Source organism: Mustela putorius, unplaced genomic scaffold, assembly GCF_011764305.1.
Source record: "Mustela putorius furo isolate JIRA1106 unplaced genomic scaffold, ASM1176430v1.1 tig00003846_pilon_pilon_pilon, whole genome shotgun sequence".
NCBI lineage: Eukaryota > Metazoa > Chordata > Mammalia > Carnivora > Mustelidae > Mustela > Mustela putorius.
Genome location: NW_025421999.1, coordinates 13,882,617 through 13,901,350, shown reverse-complemented (window position 1 = coordinate 13,901,350; position 18,734 = coordinate 13,882,617). Strand labels below are relative to the sequence as shown.

The 18,734-nt window shown below is 33.0% G+C and overlaps 2 long non-coding RNA genes across 4 annotated transcripts in view; one reads left to right on the top strand and one right to left on the bottom strand.

Annotated features, from left to right (window-relative positions):
- Positions 1-18,734, bottom strand: part of LOC106006804 — a 106,867-nt gene that overhangs the window by 27,665 nt on the left and 60,468 nt on the right. The gene's annotated exons all lie outside the window — the stretch shown is intronic.
- Positions 1-18,734, top strand: part of PKIA — a 92,840-nt gene that overhangs the window by 60,934 nt on the left and 13,172 nt on the right. The window contains exon 2 of one of the 3 annotated variants that reach the window (XR_006601509.1): positions 617-745. The exons of 1 other annotated variant lie outside the window; for it this stretch is intronic. This is a non-coding gene — a long non-coding RNA (cAMP-dependent protein kinase inhibitor alpha). Of the gene's footprint in view, positions 1-616; positions 746-17,106; positions 17,206-18,734 lie in introns of those variants that run through there. One more of the 3 variants, XR_001181073.2, reaches the window with a different exon arrangement.

Here is an 18,734-nt window from a genome sequence, read left to right as displayed (position 1 = left end):
TCAACAGATTTATTCTTTCCCTACCACCCCAGCACAAAAGAAACGTGTGTGTGCCTCCCCTGAGACACAGACACTTCTGTGTGCATCAGTGCTTGAAAAGACAAGTTTATGGTGCATGTGTGCAATGGATATTACATATTAAAGGTCTCTGAAATATATTTCTGTTAAATGTGTATGTTTATTTTATGAATAATTAAATTTAGTCAAATTAATAATTTACTAAAGATCTAGATGAAGACTGAAGAAAGGAATAAATTTTTTTTTAATTTATAATCTTTTAATAAACATATAATGTATTACTAGCCCCAGGAGTACAGGTCTGTGAAGGAAAGGAAGTAAATTATAAAGAAAAAGAAAATTTGCCCTTTTTGCCTTTTGTGTTTAATAGACAAAGGATAATGGCTTTTTTGTTTTTGGATTTTTTTGCTTGGATTGAAAGCCCAGAATGCAGCCTGTACTCTTGTCATAATATGTTCACTTGTGAGTATTCAAACCTATAAACTGTAGATTTCCCTTAAGTTATTATATTGTTTAGGAGATCTACGTTTGGACATTTACTTAAATTTTAAAATTGAAATCTCTAATAATGTCCCTTTTTTCGCTGTCTCTATTTCAGGTTATTGAGTTTCTGGAAGGCCTGGTTTTCCAGAGGAGCAGTTTCTGGTAGAAGTCTGAAGGTGTGATCCACAAAAAAAAAAAAATCAAGTATAGCCAATGAATTAAGGACAAGAAGGTTTCCAATCAGGTAGGAACACTAATCTCACACATTCAACCACCTTAAATAAAGTGTGCTGATGGTTGGATAGAACTACTTGGAAAAAGATAGATATATAAACTACAAGAAAGCTGTTTGCAATTCCCTTGGCAGTTGTGGTGTTTATCAGAGAGTACCTTGGAGGAAAATGAATACAATAACAGTATGATGTTTTTTTCCATTTTTAGCTCCTTGTTGCCTAGTACATGTAGTGATCTTGGTGACTGGCTTAATCCTAGGAGGTTAGACATGTGGAGCAGCAGATAAATCTCTTTGTTACTTTCTCCTAAGTCAAGTCATTTTCTAGGTTGTCTTCATGATCTTCTAGTTGCTAATTTAAAAAATGGCCATGATGACATCAAGTAGTCTTTTAAGTGAGGAGCTGCTCCAGTTAGTTTTGTGAGGAAATCAGCTTGGTTCTTGTTGGGATACATCTATTTTTGTTCTTGGCAAAATGTGACTGCACATAGGAGTTAAAAGGGAAGAAAATGGGGCATGGGAAAGAGGACCTTATTTATTTATGCATGTCAAAATCCCACTAACAATTTTATAATTTCATTAGCAAAATTTGAGATAAAAACTCAAGGCAAAAGGAATAATAAAGATGTCTCATTCTATGGCAAGACAGAAGGCACTAGTGACAACAAAATCAGGGTCTATCCATTTCATTCGCAGTTACATACTCAGTATTTAGCATATCACATGATCCCTACTCAGTACTCAATATAAGACTCCTGGGTTATAACTTACTGATGAATGAATGAAAAAGTTAACATGTTAGAAAATATTTTTTATCCTGTATTTCCTTGTGTGTTGACTTCTGTATTCTCAGGACCTAGCACTGTAACTGACACATGGAATGTAAGCAATAAAATTTGTTGAAAGAATGGATAAGTCCCCAGGATTCTAAGTTTAATTGTAAGACCAACACAGACCCCATATTTGTGAGGATCTATGGCAAAAGTATCCATGAGATGAAAGCCTATCACACTGGTGATATAGCTGAAGAATTTATCTAGTTTAAATTTTTTTTAGTACAGTTGACACACAATGTTACATTATGTACAACATAGTGATTGACATCTCTATAAGTTACCCTATGCATCTCTATAAGTTACCTTATTACAAGTGTAGCTACCATCTGTCATCATACAATACTGTTACAATATCATTGTTTATATTCCTCATACTGAGCTTTTAATTCCTGTGATTTACTCATTTCATAACTGGAATCCTGTGTCTCCTACTCCCTTTCACTCATTTTACCCACGCCTTCACTCTCCTTTCCTAGGGCAATCATCATTTGTTCTATGTAATTATAGTTCTGATTCTGCTTTTTGTTTACTTGTTTAGTTTTGTTTTTTTAGATTCTACTTATGAGTGAAATCATATGGTATTTGTCTTTCTCAGTCTGATTTATTTCACTTAACATAATACCCTCTAGATCCACCCATTTTTTTCTCAAGTGGCATGATCTCATCCTTTTTGATAATTGCGTAATATTCCTTTGTGTGTGTGTGTGTGTTGCATCTTTCTTATTCATTCCTCTATTGATCGATACTTAGGTTGCTTCCATAATTGGTTACTGGAAAAAATGATGCAATAAACATAGGCTGCATATCTTTTCAAATTAGTGTTTTTGTTTTCTTTAAGTAAATACTCAGTAGTGAAATTATTGGATCATATGGTATACCTATTTTTAATTTTTTGAGTAACCTTCATACTGTTTTCCACAGTGGCTGTACCAATTTACATCTCCACCAATGCACTAGGGTTCCTTTTTCTCCACATCCTCATGAAAAACTTGTGATTTCTTGTTTTTGATTTTAGATATTCTGACAGGTATAAGCTGACAGCTCATTGTGGTTTTGATTTACATTTCCCTGCTGATTATTATGATGTCTAACATCTTTTCATGTGTCTGTTTGTCATCTGTATGTCTTCTTTGGAAAAATGTCTATCTAGTCCTCTGCCCGTTTTTTGATTGGATTGTTGTTTTGTTTTGTTTTTTAATTTTTTAAAAAAGATTTTATTTATCTATTTGTCAGAGAGAGAAAGAGCATGAGGAAGAGCATGAGGGACAGCACAAGCAGGGGAGAGGCAGAGGGAGAAGCAGACTCCCTGCTGAGCAAGGAGCCCGATATGGGACTCAATCCCAGGACCTTGGCATCATGACCTGAGCCAAAGGCAGTTGCTCAACTGACTGAGCCATTCAGGCACCATGGATTCTTGTCTTTTTGGTATTGAGTTGTATAAGTTCTTCATATATTTTGGATATTAACCCTTTGTTGGATATATCATTTGCAAATATCTTCTCCCATTCAGTGGTTGCCTATTTGTTTTGAAAAGCTTTTTATTTTGATGTAGTTCCAATAGTTTATTTTTGCTTTTGTTCCCTTGCCTCAAGAGACATATCTAGAAAACTGTTGCTGCAGCTGTTGAAGAAATTACTGCCTGTTTTCTCTTCTAGGATTCTTATGGTTTCAGGCTCACATTTAGGTCTGTAATCCATTTTGAGTTTATTTTGGTATATGGTATAAGAAAGTGGTCCGGTTTCATTCTTTTACATGTAGCTGTCCAATTCCCAGCACCATTTATGGAAAAGACAGTCTTTTTCCCATTGCTATTCTTGCTCTGTCATGTTAATTAACCAAATAAATGTGGGTTTATTTCTGGGCTCTCTGTTCTGTTCCATTGATCTATGTGTCTGTTTTTGTGCCAGTACCATACTGTTTTGATTACTACAGCTTTGTAGAGAATCTCTCTAGTTTTCATCATTTATGTATCATCCCATTACATTTAGGCATAGTACCTACATTAGACATACGACTAAATGACTCATATATAGACAGAAAATCCCCTCATAAACTTCTGTGCCATTTTGTTTGCAAAACATGATTTTTGGAGCATTTTTATAATGACAAAGTAAGGACAATTTCAAAATCATTAAATTCTAAAGTTGTTTATACTTTTCCACAGGTATAGCCATAGTACTGCGTTAGCTATTTCTCTGTAATCTGCTTTTGCTGTCTTTTGCATTCCTAAGAGACAATAAAAGCCATTTAATTAAAAAAAAAAAGTAAATTTTCACATAATGCAGCTTCCACAAAAAAACACACACACACACACACACACACACACACACACACACACACATCTCTCTTTCTGTCTCTCAGACATGAACATAAAGTAACAATCTAAAATAGCACCCAGAATGGCTCAGTGGGTTAAAACCTCTGCCTTTGGCTTGGGTCATGATCCCAGGGTCCTGGGATAGAGCCCCGCATCAGGCTCTCTGCTCAGCAGGAGCCTGCTTTCGCCTCTCTCTCTGCCTACTTGTGACCTCTCTCTATCAAATAAATAAGTAAAATCTTTAAAAAATAAAATAAAATAGTCCAGGAACTCACTGCAAAATAAGAGGAAATCTACTCATATTTGATTTTTTTGTTCTTTTAATAATGTATTATATTCCAATATACTTATTAATAAAACTAAGTTCCTAGTTAGGGAAATAGCTATTTAACATTTTTATCTTTGTATGTATTTATCAATAATGTATGAGAATACCTCCACCACTCCACCTTTTTTTTGTATTCTCTTGGGGCAGGAGATTCCAGTTATCAGTTGTTTTTAAAATTCCCAGTAGCCACAGGACTAGTTATCACTTAAATAAAGACAGCAAATTGTACCAAAGTAGTAGGTCTCTTTATGGAAAATAAAGTACTCATATGAAGAGGGAAAACTTTCATAGTTGAATGATTTCAGCTTTAAAAGATTAATGAGTAAATAGTTATGTGTGTCAAAGCAGACTCCCTCTCTATAATTAATGACTAGGGGTTATCTTTTGGTGCGTAGGGGATTTTAACTTTTTTTTTTTTAAAGATTTTATTTACTTATTTCAGACAGAGAGAGAGAGAGCATGAGCTGTGGAGGGAGGGGCAGAAAGAGAACCAGACTCCCTGCTGAGCAGAGAGCTCAACGTGGGGCTCAATCCCAGAACCCTGGGATCATGACCTGAGCCAAAGGCACTTTACCGACTGAGCCACACAAGGCACCCTGGGGATTTTAACTTTAAAGATACTATTATATGATACTTAATGCGCACAAAAGAATATATTCAAATATATTAAGTCATGAGATATAATAATAAAATAAACTACAAACACACCACTAAAACTAAGAACTAGAATCTAAACTGCTGAATCATTGTGCTCTACTCTGATCCCTCCTTCCTGCTTTCATCAAATAACTGACCTTGGTTTTATGTTCAACATGCACTTAGTTTTTATGTTTTTTTTAAACTATATATGTGATTTTGCTTATTATTGAGCTCTATAAAATTGATCTCATATTTTATGTAGCCTTCTGTGTTTGTTTTGTTTTTTTCACTCAACATTATGTTTCTAAGGTTCATCCATGTTTAGTGTTCATTAATTTTTACTACCATATAATATTTCATTGTGTTTATTACTCTGTTGATATTTGGGCTGTTTTGGATATATTATGAACAGCACCTATATGAATATTTATTTTAATGTTTCTTGGAACACATGTGCAAGATGTGTTTTAACCATATATACCAAAATGTAGAACTGCTGAATTCAGGTAATCCTCCTCCTGGAGACTAGCATAGTTAAAATTTTACAATGGTACTCCTCTTCTCAGTCTAAATTTATGCAGATATCTCTTACTAACATCATAAACTTCTGCCAGTTAGATCATTTTCCATTTGAGGTTTTTGGGTTTTTTTCCTAATGCTATTTTTATTTTCTTTTGTTTTTTTATTCTATCAAATGTGTGTGAATCTGATAAAGTCTTCTTTGTATGAAAATAAAATCATTAAGATTCGTAAGAATGAAAATATGTTCTTGAAAAATTTATAAATCCTACCTGCATTCAAATTGGAATAAATCAGCCTGAAATTCATAAATATAAACAAAACAACAAAACAAAAAACTGTAAGGAACATTGACAGTCAGGAACTCAAAACGGTTGCACATGTTTATCCTATAAGGGGTCTACAATGAAACAAAAGGATAAAGACTGCATGTCCAAACCCAAATGCAACCCCGTAAATCACATTTCAGGTCAGGCCATGTAACAGTGGGGCGATTCAGTAAATAAATTAAAACAATTCTTGTTTTCAATAATTTCCTAAGTCAACATTTGGAATAATGAAAAACTTATCTTTAACTCCAAGAAATCTGGGAAGTTATTAGTTAAAGCAAATGTGCTGTACTACTGTTCTACACCTGGCTAAAAATAGTATTAAGTCTTGAGGACACCCATGAACACTGAACAGACTCTCTAAATATAGCTTTTTCTTTCTCTAAAAGCATTTAAAAATATGCTATCTTTTGTGGAACTTGGCCCATTGTAAAGGGCACAAGGACATTAAGATCAGTGACTTTTAGGCCTCATAAAGCTTTGAAATATTTTCTTAGTTCGGCAACCCACATTTTGAAGACATGAAAACTGAAGCCCAAGAAATTCAGTATTTTGCCCAGCATAATATGGTAAAACAAGTAATAATGATGCACTCAAACCTCTCTGTCTTCTAAATCCATTGAACGTGGATGGCATGTAGTAGCTTTTAATACCTTCTTATTTTCATCTCCCTGAACAACACATTTCTTCTATGGCTTATCCTTTTTGCTTAAGAGGGATGATAACTCACTATAAAATTTAGCTATAACTAAATTTTAAAAATTTTGCTGTTTTATAACTCATTTTGAGCTGCTTTTTTTTGTTGTTGTTAAAAATATGCAAGGACATTTTCTTTCCTTCTTGAAATGCCTCTGCCTGCATTTACAATTTTTTACTGTTGAATTATTGAATAGTAATAAGTACAGAAGTACAGAAACACATTCTAGTAGAGAAAGTAAGTGTTAGGGGCAACATGGTGAACAGTACAGTTGACATAACTTAAAGGGAGATGAAGACAGAAGGAAGAGAACAAAAATGTGATTTGTTCATAAAAATACATGGCAAGTTAATGTTTGGCTGTTGGCTACACTCAATACAACATAGCCTAACTTAATTTAAATTCCAGATTAACTTCTGTTGTTTGCATTGCCATAGACTAGGGATTAAACAAAACAACAGAATTTTTAATGTTCCACCATTTTGTATTCATTTCCTAAAGATTTCTACAGGACTTTAAAAAAAAAATAGAAACCAAAAGACTTGTCTTTGAATTATTTTCCCTGCTTCTTTGCACTTTAATAAACTGATAAATGGAATTTATCTGAATATTTATAACTACTTCTATCCCGTAATTTTCAAAGCACTAGGGATTGTGTGTGTGTGCAAATACACATATAAACACATTTTGTATTAAATGCTGTGCTACCTTTGCAAACATGAAATAAAGTTTTCAATCAAAAAATTATTATTGTCATCTAGATGAAAATCAGATATGATAGTGGGGCCAACCACTGGTAAGTTTAAAAGCCATCCTAGATGATTTATATGTGCAGCAGGATTGAAGGTCTTGCTTTAGCTGAAGTACTTAGAAGTATAAGCAAGCATGGCTCTAATCTCATATCTGAGATCTGTTTTTTTTAATTTGATTATAGCTGATAACAATATTACATTAGTTTAAGGAGTACAACATTGTGATTCAATACTGTACATATTATGCTCTGCTCACTACAAGTATAGCTACCATCTGTCACCATGCAATGCTATTAAATTATCATTGACTATATTCCTGTGCCTTTTATTCCTGTGATTTACTCATACTATAACTGGAAGCCTGTATCTCCCACTCCCCTTCACCCATTTTGCCTATCCACCCCTGTAATCATCAGTTTGTTCACTGTATTTATAGGTCTGATTCTGCTTTTTGTTTGCCTGTTTGTTTTGTTTTTCAGATTCCACATTTGAGTGAAATCATACAATATTTGTCTTCTGAGACCTGTTTTATTTAGAGTTCTTTGGCAAATGCTTCTATGTATTTTAATACTCTTTAGCTATGCTATAAAAATACCAAAAGCTGGTGTGAATTAATGAAGTGATATGCAAAAACGAAAGCCTACAAGATAGGATAAGCATGGGGTCTTCTAATTATCACTCAAATAAGTTTTGTTGATACAAACATTGTGGAAATTAAAGACACTAATAATTCATTGTGCTGGAATCAAAATCTTCTGGTTATGTCAGTACAAAAGAAATCCTAATTTGTACCACAAAGGTAATGAACTAAAAAAAATGTTATTTGTTAAATACTTACTTAGTACCCTGCACTGTACTTATAACACTTTTCCGAAATTTGGGGGACAAACAAGAGAAATAGAAATTCTCCATGCTCAAGTAGTTTATACGTTGGTCGATGAAATATCTCTATTTTGAGATCTTTGAAATTCTCATTTTATTGTAACTTCATCATATAAGTTGTTTTTCTATTTATTAAAATCAATATTTACCACCTTAGATGTTTCTTAAATGTTCCTAATAATGAAATTGTGCCATAATGATAATTTCCAGTACTGATAATAGAGTTGATAATAGAGATGCTTGATATTGATAGCAAGGTGATTTTGATAATCTACAAAATGTCACGAGGTTTTTCATAATAACAACTTGTTTCTTAGACAAAAAGGCACTTACTATTTGTCTTCTCATTTTATAAAAAACTTTATTAATATTGATTTTACCACATCATAAAATTCATATTTTAAAATAGTTTGCTTTGTGATTATCTCATTTTAAAACTATTCTTTATATAACTACTATATATGATGTAAATATTCATAGATATTTTTCAGTGGCTAATACATTTTTAATTTCTTTAAGTATTTATTTAATTTATGTTGCTGTTCTTCAGCATTCCCTTTTCTCTCTGGAGCCTATCCTACTAATTTCAAAAAGCCTGAAAATTCTGAAAATCCCACATGAAGTGATGTATGAAAAATCTTAAAATATAATGGTGGTAGAGAAAGAGAGTATTAAACATTGTGCTGAAGATTATTCCATTAATAAAGAGATTAATCAGTGCTTCTAACATTTGGACATAAAATAAACATTAAAATGACATTTTCTCCTTTTTTTCATTTTTTTAAAAAGATTTTATTTATTTGAAAGAGAGAGGGAGAGAGCACAAGTGGGCGGCAGAGGCAGAAGGAAAGGGAAATGCAGACTCCCCGCTGAGCAGGGAGCCTGACAATGGGCTCAATCCCAGGACCCCAGGATCAGGACCTGAGCCAATGGCAGACACTTAACCAACTGAGCCACCAAATACAATGGTATTTTCAATAAGAGGTTATTAAATACTATATAGAAAACTCATATCTGCAAAGCAGATAATTGGCAATGATGATACATATATTAAAATATGTGATAACATAATCATATATATCATAATCATATGTGATAACCTATATTAAAATATGTGATAACATAATCATAGCAACTTTTTTTTTTTGCTGAAAAGAGGCATATTGGAGTGCTTAAGCACTGTTTCAATTGGAATAGATAGTTAAACATTTTGCAAAAAATACTTGATTGCAGAAGAGGAGATAATAGCATGTGTGTGAATGTGTGTTTTCAATTAATGCATTTTCATTCATTGAGAAAAGAAAAGAATGTCAGATTTTTAAAAATGTGACATTGTGAAATGTTAAAGTACCATTTTTAGACTTAATTCTGCTGCTGCCTTTCCGTTAGCATTTACCAAAAAATGCCATCTTATCCAAGTTAGAGATCTAGGAGCAATCCCAGGATTCTCACTGAGGGGCACTCTACTTACATGTTCCCCATTCAATAAGTCACAAATTCCTGGCCCTCCTATTTCAGACAGCTCTCTACAACATACACCAGCTCTTTCCCTGTCTAGTCCGAACATCTCTGCCTTAGCCTCCTACTGAAGTCACTTCTAGTTCATTGTGAACAGGATCATTTTTAAACCTTCCTCAGTCCTAAACAGCTGAGCTGCACTTTTGGAAGCTTTACACAATGTCTTATTAGATGTATTAAAATGTATCCACATCACCTACTCAGTGTAATTTATAGATAACTCTATGAGACTTGAGCAATGTAGCAGTTGATGAGTTGTACAAATATTAATGTTTGAAAAAATTACTTAAAATTTTCATCTCAGTTTTGCAGATTTTTTTTGTATTTTGAAACAATTTTTTTTTAAGGTGTCAATTTAGTAAGTCCTTCTCAAACACCTGTTCCCTGGTGAGTGTGCTTTTACTGTCACAGGCTGGACAGCCCTGAAAGAGGCATCTAAAGGACCATCACTTGGATGAGTACCAGATCTGTGGGAATTGGAATGTAAAATGTTTCTTGAACAAATCTAGAAATCAAGGAAAAGATAGTGGTCTCAGTTATGCTGTATATCAGATGATAATATTAAAAAGTCAGGTACTATAGGGATGTTAATAAAATATCATACGGGTATGTCTTAAAACAGTATGTGAACTTCTTACATACTTAAAAAGAAATACTGCTAACCAAAAAAAAAAAAAAAAAGACGTTTAGCATGCTCCAAAACGAATGTTGGAAAATGACAGGTGGGTTTGTAAGTGGTCAAATCACCTACTAGTTTCATTACCTAATGTTTCTAAATCCTTGTTATTTCATCTTTAAAAGTGAGATAATGAGGGACGCCTGGGTGGCTCAGTGGGTTAAGCCGCTGCCTTCGGCTCAGGTCATGATCTCAGGGTCCTGGGATCGAGTCCCGCATCGGGCTCTCTGCTCAGCAGGGAGCCTGCTTCCCTCTCTCTTTCTCTCTGCCTGCCTCTCTGCCTACTTGTGATCTCTCTCTGTCAAATAAATAAATAAATAAATAATCTTAAAAAAAAAAAGCGAGATAATGAGAGTACCTATTTGACAGAATTGTTGAGAAATTTAAATTATATAATTCTCATGAACTGTTTAATGTGGAATCTGGCATATACTCAATATTTTGTTATTATTGATAAAGCACTAGCAAGCAATAACTGTTTCATTATTTTTATGGTCATTGTTGCAACTTGGAGCAGACTAGACAATACTACTGAGCTTAATTTGACCATTCATTGTTATTTTAAAGATGGGAGAGTTAATAATGAATTATTTTGAAAGGTGTCAGTGTTCTAACATCCTTTCAAAAGCTAAATATTTATTTAATATAGAAAAAAATATTCTTAATTCAATGAGAAAGAGTAGATGTTAAAAGTATCTTTCCTCCTTAGAATCCTACAGACCCAGAAAAAAAGGTAAGACAAAGGATATAGAAAGCATGATATAATAAAGAATAGCACCAGCCCTAGGCTTTTGATGCTTTTGTAATTTTGATGTGAATAACCCCAGGCTCCTATTCTAACATCAGTACTACCACAGACTGTGTAAGACATGGTCAAGTCGATTAACCTCTCTCTGCTTTAGTTTCTTCATCTGTAAAGTGCAAGTAATATTACTTATCACTTGCCAGCCAGCAGTACTTCTTCAGCTAATTGACTGTCTCAGCAGGGATGTTGCAAAGATTAGCTGATAAATGATTTATAAACCCTTTGAAATATTAAATAAGTGATGTAAAAAGCTCTAACAAGAGGACAGAACAAATTATTCCATGCATTAATTTGCTACTTAATCATATATATATATTTTATTTTAAAAAACACCCCTAAAAAAGAGGTAGCCCTCAGTACAGTGAAAATAGGATAGATTACTAGGGATTCTAGAGTGCTTTTTATTGCTGTTATTAAAAAAAAAAAACCCTGTTATAATTAAGAATATATAGAAGAAAAAGTGTATTAGAGGAAATGATTATAGTTCACCTCCCTAAATTGCGGGAAAGTCTTCGAGAAAGGAAAACAACTGAATAAAAACAAGGGAACACACTTTCTTAGATGACCTTTACCATTAACAATGGTATAACCTTGACAAATTTATTTAACCAATAAGGAGTTTGAGTAAGATAATTAAAAACACATCTACAAAATGTTTTTATATATGTATGGACAACAAAGAAAATCCTGTGCCATTCTCTGTAAGGGACTAAAAAATTAAAGACCCAAATCTCAAGGAAAATGTAAGAGAAGAGCAACAGGAAAGTAATTAATTCTTGCACAGTGCCAAATTAAACAAACACTATAATAAAGTTATTCATTATACCTGGAGATGGAAAGAGGGTGTAGTTTATAAATTCAGGTTGAGAGGTGAGTAGAATTTTGTTGTCATTGGGAGAGAAGGGCATTCTAAGTTGAGAAAACAGCATTAGAAAACCAACAGAAGACAAGATACATGGCAAGTGGTAGCTATGGATGAACATTAGTATGCACAAGAGAGATAGTTTAGGGAAATATATTAGTAAAGTAAGTTGGTTTCAAATTCTAGAAGGCCATGCAAAAAAAACAAAAAACAAACAAACAAAAAAAAAACTGAACTATGTTTGGAGTGGGTTCCCAGGAGCAACTGAAGATTTTTGAGTGCTTTATGTTTTATAAAGTTTATTTTGGTAATAGTGTGAATGGTTAAGTTGGAGAATACATTTAGTTAAGTAATTAGCATATAATTGCAGTAGTCAAGAAAGAGATGATGAAGCCAGTGACCAGAGAAAAAATAGAAATGAAGAATATAAAATAGACATTGAATAGGTAGAATTAAAACAATGAGGTTTGAGAAATTATTAGATGTAAAGATGAAATGTGAATAATTATTGGGATGGAGTAATTGAAGACAATCATAAGATTTCTATCATAGGTGCCTGAGAAAATAGTGGTAATGTACACTAAAATAATGAGAATAATGAATAATTTGGGGGTGGAGTTGGAGAATACAGCAAAGAGAATCCATTTTGAACTTAACAAATTTGAGTTTTTGAGGACAATCATGGTGGAATATTTAGTACACAATAAAAATTCTCAAGCTAGGGCCACCTGGGTGGTTCAGTGGGTTAAGCATCTGACTCTTGCATCCAGCTCAGGCCATGATCTCCTGGTGGTAAGATCCAACCCTATGTTGGGCTCAGTGCTCAGTGGGGAGTCTGCTTCAGATTCTCTCCCTCTGTCCCCATCCCTGCTCCCCTGTGTGTGAAATAAATAACAAATAAATAATAAAATCTTAAGAAAAAAATTTTAGGGGCATCTGGGTGGCTCAGTTGGTTGAGTATCTGCCTTCAGCTCGGGTCATAATCCCAGGGTCCTGGGATTGAGCCCCATACTGGGCTCTCTGCTGAGCAGGGAGCCTGCTTCTCCCTTAGCCTATGCTCTCTCTCTCTGTCAAATAAATAAATAAAATCTTAGAAAAAAGAAAAGAAAGAATTTATCAGTCTATACTTCAGAAAATTATCAGGCCCCTCAAATGATAGATTTGATAGTCATCTATGTACAGGTGCAGTTAAGACTATGGGGGTAAAAGAGATTATCAAACAGAACATAAAGAATAACAAAAAGAGTAAATATTATTTAAGAGGTAAGCGGAGGGAAGAACAAGAATAAATACAAGAAAAGATTACAGGGAAATCAAGAGCAGTAACTTTGGTAGCTAAAAGAGAAAAACATCAAGAAAAGAGAAATAGCAATGTAAAATGCTGTATACAATTTTATATATGTGATTATTGTAAAAAACCTTGAATTTTGTGATTAATCTGTAATGGTTTTTCTTTGAGAAAGCAATTCTGGTAAATTAATAAATATTTAAGTCAAATTGCAAAGAAAATAAAAATAGAGGGAAATAGGAAAAATTAGTACCTACCTCTTTTCCTCTAAGTTTTGGGGGTAAATGAAAGTAAAACAGATGTCTTTAAGAACATACAGAGTTAAAAGATGAAATATATCTTTAAAAGGGAAAATGTAAGCAATTTTATAGGCATTTGAGAAATAGGGAGAAGCAGCAGAGGGCAGAAATGAAGGAACAATAATGGGACAGAAGATAGAATCAAAAGCACCAGTCAGGTATTAATGTTGTGCAAAAGAACTCTTTAATAAAGAAACAGACAATTTCAATGTGAGGCTAAAGAAAGAGGAATTGAAAATTATGTAGGATGACCTTGGTCTTCTTCATAAATTCATTAGGCAAGATTTTCTGTGGAGAATAAAAATTTGAAAGAATTTGGAATATAAATAAGACTGAAGAAGCACAGAAAAATAAAGAAATTGGTGTTGTTAGAGATGGTAAAGAGGTCAGCTAGAAAGGAACAAAGGGATTTATAAGTAGCTTTGAGGTCATTTTGAGGTCACCTAATTAGACAGTGAAATTATTTTCTAAAGGAATATAGCCTGTACTTCTGACTTTGTAACATTTTTAGGCTTAGATTAGGCTTAGATTTCTTATTACAAAGTTTTGATTTGTTAAGCATTGTGGAAAGGAGAAAAAAAGATTTGAATCTGAGCTAAAAGAAGTTTTAGAGAATTTAAGTAATGATAAAAATAAGTAGATTATGAGTTTATAAAACCAGTGCGAAAATGTTCCCATTTCAAAAAAAAAGAAATGTGTATCTATGTATATCCAGATAGATAGATATTATATATCTTGGTGCATATCTGTATATAAACCCTTGAATGAAGACATAAGGGTCAAAACTATCACATCACTGGGATCAGAGATGAATTGATAAATAGAGAAAAGATTGAGAAGAATAATCATTAGTATCAAATATTGAAACTTTTCTGAACCTGAGAATTTTCAATATACACTGAGAATGAGGGAGAAAGTGAAGAACTTCCTTCAACTAAGGCCAATGGGACACCATGTCTAATAATATTAGTCAAAATTTATTGTGAAAACCATCAAAGACATTCTATTTTTTTTTTCTCATATTCGGCAGGATTCATTCTAGCAATATTTTTGTGATAGAAATGTCAATGACTTGGATTCAGAATAAAAAAGGATTTGACTTCACCTAGTTAATAAAAATTGCCATCTCTCTGTGTGATATAACTCAGTGTATGAGATTGCTTTTTGAAAGAATGCTTTTGATGGGACACTACCCAAACTCTTCAGAAGTGCAATACCTGTTCTTGTTATACTATGTAATACTGAGCATATTGTGCAGGAATTGTAATTATGCCTTAACAGAGGAAGATTTATAGAATTTTTTAAAGTTGTGGCTGTTAATAGGATTGCGGTTTTTATTTCTTCCTTGTCTTTCACTCCAAAGTGTCACTAGAATACAGCTCAATTCAAGGAAAAAGGGAATTGAGGTAGCTTTGAGTTCTAGAACTTTGTTCTAATCTCCACATTTAGTGTGAAGCCCTCTGATCTGTGAGATTAAGGGGTTGTTTTTCGGAAACAAGTTACTAGATTCTTAAGCCTGAATTACATAAACAAGAAGAAATTATAACAGGAAAAGGAAAGAGAAAAAGATGGATAGTACTTAGCCTGGAAATAGAGGAGCTGATATTTCCAGATTATTTTAGGAATCAAAAATTTGCTTAGTTAGGTGTGCCAGGGTCGCTCAGTGGGTTGGGTCTCTGCCTTTGGCTCAGGTTATGATCTCAGGTTCCTGGGACTGAGCCCCAAACCGGGCTCTCTGCTTGGCGGGGAGCCTGCTTCCCCCTTTCTTTCTGCCTGCCTCTCTGCCTACTTGAGATCTCTCTCTGTCAAATAAATAAAATTCTTAAAAATTTTACTTAGTTAAATTCTTTACCAAAAAGTTTTCTTCTATAATCTATAGTGTTGATCAGACAGTTTCCTACTACGATGAATATCAACTATTTTCAAAATTTTGTCCCTGGACTCCAGCAGGTCATCCAAACCCTCTCAGTCAGTTCTCTGAGATACTCTCATTGGATTCACAAATTCAAAATAATTTTCATAATAATACTGATGATATTTGCCTTTTTACTTGGTAGACACTGCATGAATGGTGCAGAAGCATGGTGGGAAAAACTGCTGGCACCTCAGCGCTAATCAAGTCAGCAACTCAAAACTCTACTGTAACCCTGGTATTTTTCACCATCACACACTCACAGTTAATATTTTTAAAATGCTGGATTTACCTACAGATATACTTGATGAAGCAGTAAAAAATGTTATGTCAAGTCTTGTCCCCTGAGTACACATCTGTTTAACACCTTTGTGATGGGAAGTCACAAGAAGCATCTCTGCCAGATACCAAAGTGGATGGTTGTCTCAAGTAAAGTACTTTGGTGACTACTGGGGTTGAGAGCTGAACTAGCCACTTTTTCTTAAGTCACCATTTTTACTTGAAAGAACAACTGACAGGCAAACTGTAGTTTTTCAAACTTGGATATTTGGCAGAGATTTTCATTGAAAATGAACAAAATGAGCTTGTCAGTTCAAGGGAAGCAAAATCCAACTGTAATCTGCTGGAAATGATGAAATCTGAGCTTTCAAACAAAAATTACAATTTTGGAAAATTTACTATCTGCCCCTGTGAACTTGTCAGTTTCCCAATCCATAAAGACTTTCCTGCTGAGATAGGTGGTGTTACTAACAAATGTGATATTTCTAATATCACATTAATATAAATTATAATATTAAAAGTATATATTATATGTATGTATATATATACACATATATATATGCATAAGCATAAGATCCATTTAAAGTGCAAGGTAGACAACACATTTTAATGAAACAGTATGGAAAGCATATTGATATGGTTGTATGATTCCACATTGTTAAAAAAAAAAATCCACGATCATCTGAAAAGGCTATTAAAACTCTCCTCACATTTCCAACTAAAAAAAAAAACTGTGTAAGTCCAGATTTTCCTCATATACTTCAACTAAAACAACATATTGAGACAGATTGAATGCAGAAGCAGATACGAGAAACCAGATGTCCTTTATAAAGCCAGACATTTACAGAAGTAAGCCAGAGAATTGCAAAATGTAAAACAATGCTATTCTTGTCACTATTTTTTTTCTTTGGAAAACATATTTCATTTCATTAAAAATATATTATTTATGGAAACATGTAATGGGTTTATTATTTATATTTTAAGTAGATTAATAAATATTTAAAAATTTTTCAGTTTTAATTTCTCATATGATAAATATTAGCAGCTCTAACTACAGAAACAAAAACTCACTAGTGTTTTCAATAATTTTTAAGAATGTAATGGATATTTGAGACCAAAATGCTCCAGAAATACTAATGTAGATCAAGCCCTAAGCACATAGTAAACTACTCAGAAGCTTTTAACACACTTCACAAGATCTCATAAAGTAACAATTGAGAAGTTATATAATTGCATTTGTAATATGGGACAGGAAGAATTTTCCTTCTCTTTTAAACTAAAAGAAACCATACCATTCATACTAGAGAGAAGACTTCAGTGCCTGCTGATGGCATTCTCTCCATTCTTTCTTCCAAGTCTGTGAGTCTCATTTCATGTGTCCCCATTTACAGGAGTAAAATTAGCATGTTATCTAGTCACCATTTGGCTCATGACTCAATGTCACTATAAAAATCATTTTAGCAGCTTCATAGGCCCAACTTCTTTTAAGATACACATCTATGTGGAATGCTTCAATTTATTTGATATAGGAGACGTAAGTACATACTTTTCCTAGTCTCTTGCAATCTATCTAAATCTGTGAAAACTACAAGGGTAAAATCTTTTGGTTTAGTCTCTCAAATAATTTGTATATGATATTTTAAAAGGTAAAGAGCATAAACAAGGGAAAGACCAACATGAATCTCAGTTTAGAAATCCATTATACAAATGGAGAATTTTTAGAATACCAATATACTGTTTCTTTTGTTAAAGAGTGAGAAAGTGAGATTTTTTTTAAGAAGGGAGAAAAGAAAGAGCAAGTTTGTTCCTTAATCATGAATTTTGATTGGCTTTTTAGATATCAATATTTGGAGATTTATGCTTTAAAATTTAATATAACTTTAAATGGTATAGTAATTAAATAATAAAATGTGTTTCTTTCTCTCTAATCAGACTATGAATATCAGTATAATTTAGTTGTTTTCTATAACTGGATACAAAAAAAATACCGTTTTATTTTGCTGATATACAGTACTACCATTTTGCTTTATCTACAAAATTCTAATTATAGCAACATAAACAAGAAACTTTAATGGAGTCCACTTTTGGTAAATTTTGCAGGTTTTATTCTGATTATTTTTATAAGGCCAGAATTCATGCTAATTGCTATTCTATTAAATCTCTACCAGCTGCTTACATTAGATTTTTAACTTTTATCATTTTTTGTTATCTATTAGACATAATCATTTAGCAGTAGTGTCCCCAGAATATCTTAGCAAAATTATGAAGTCATTATACAGCAGTGTATTTGGTGTAAAAGATATTTCCGGTCTCTGGCAGTTGTTTCACTAAAGACCTAGGTCTAAATGTTTAACTGAAAGAAAAAATAACATAGCTGCCATACATGTAAAAATAACAGTTTTTCAGCACCTAATGAGAATTTGCTAAAAGAACTATAATCTTGGAAATAGAGGGGGGAAAAAGAGAGCTCAAAGCATCTATACATTTTGTTTAAAAATATAATTGTATTCTTCCTCATTCATGTATTTACATGTGTGCTATTTGTCAGGTATTTTTCTTTTTTACTGAAAAATAAGTCTATTGTCCAGAGGGAAAAATGTAATAAAAATGAAATACTACTTTTATGATTATTATTATAATAATTATAATGGACCATAATTGAATGCTCCAAACTCAGCACATCAATCTAGTAACTGTGTTTTATAAGTACTTAAAAAGAGAAGTTTATAGGGATAAGCTCTTTTCACAAATGCCATTAGTGTCTTTCAAGCCAATTGAAAACCATATATATACATTTTAAAAGAGAACACAATATACGTTTACATCTGTCAAAACCTTGTTTCTTATTCTGTGTCCTTGTTACTTAAGAGAACACTAAGTGAAAATTCAAGTTAAGTTGTTGGCTCCCCTGTTTAAAAGTAGAATTACTGCCAGGATCCTTTAACATTCCCAGAGACACAAATCATAACACAGCACACATTCTTTTAATTCACATCTTCTCATGGGAAATGTCACTACTTTTATCTCTCATTCTTGATATTTCAAATCTCCTTAAAACTATTA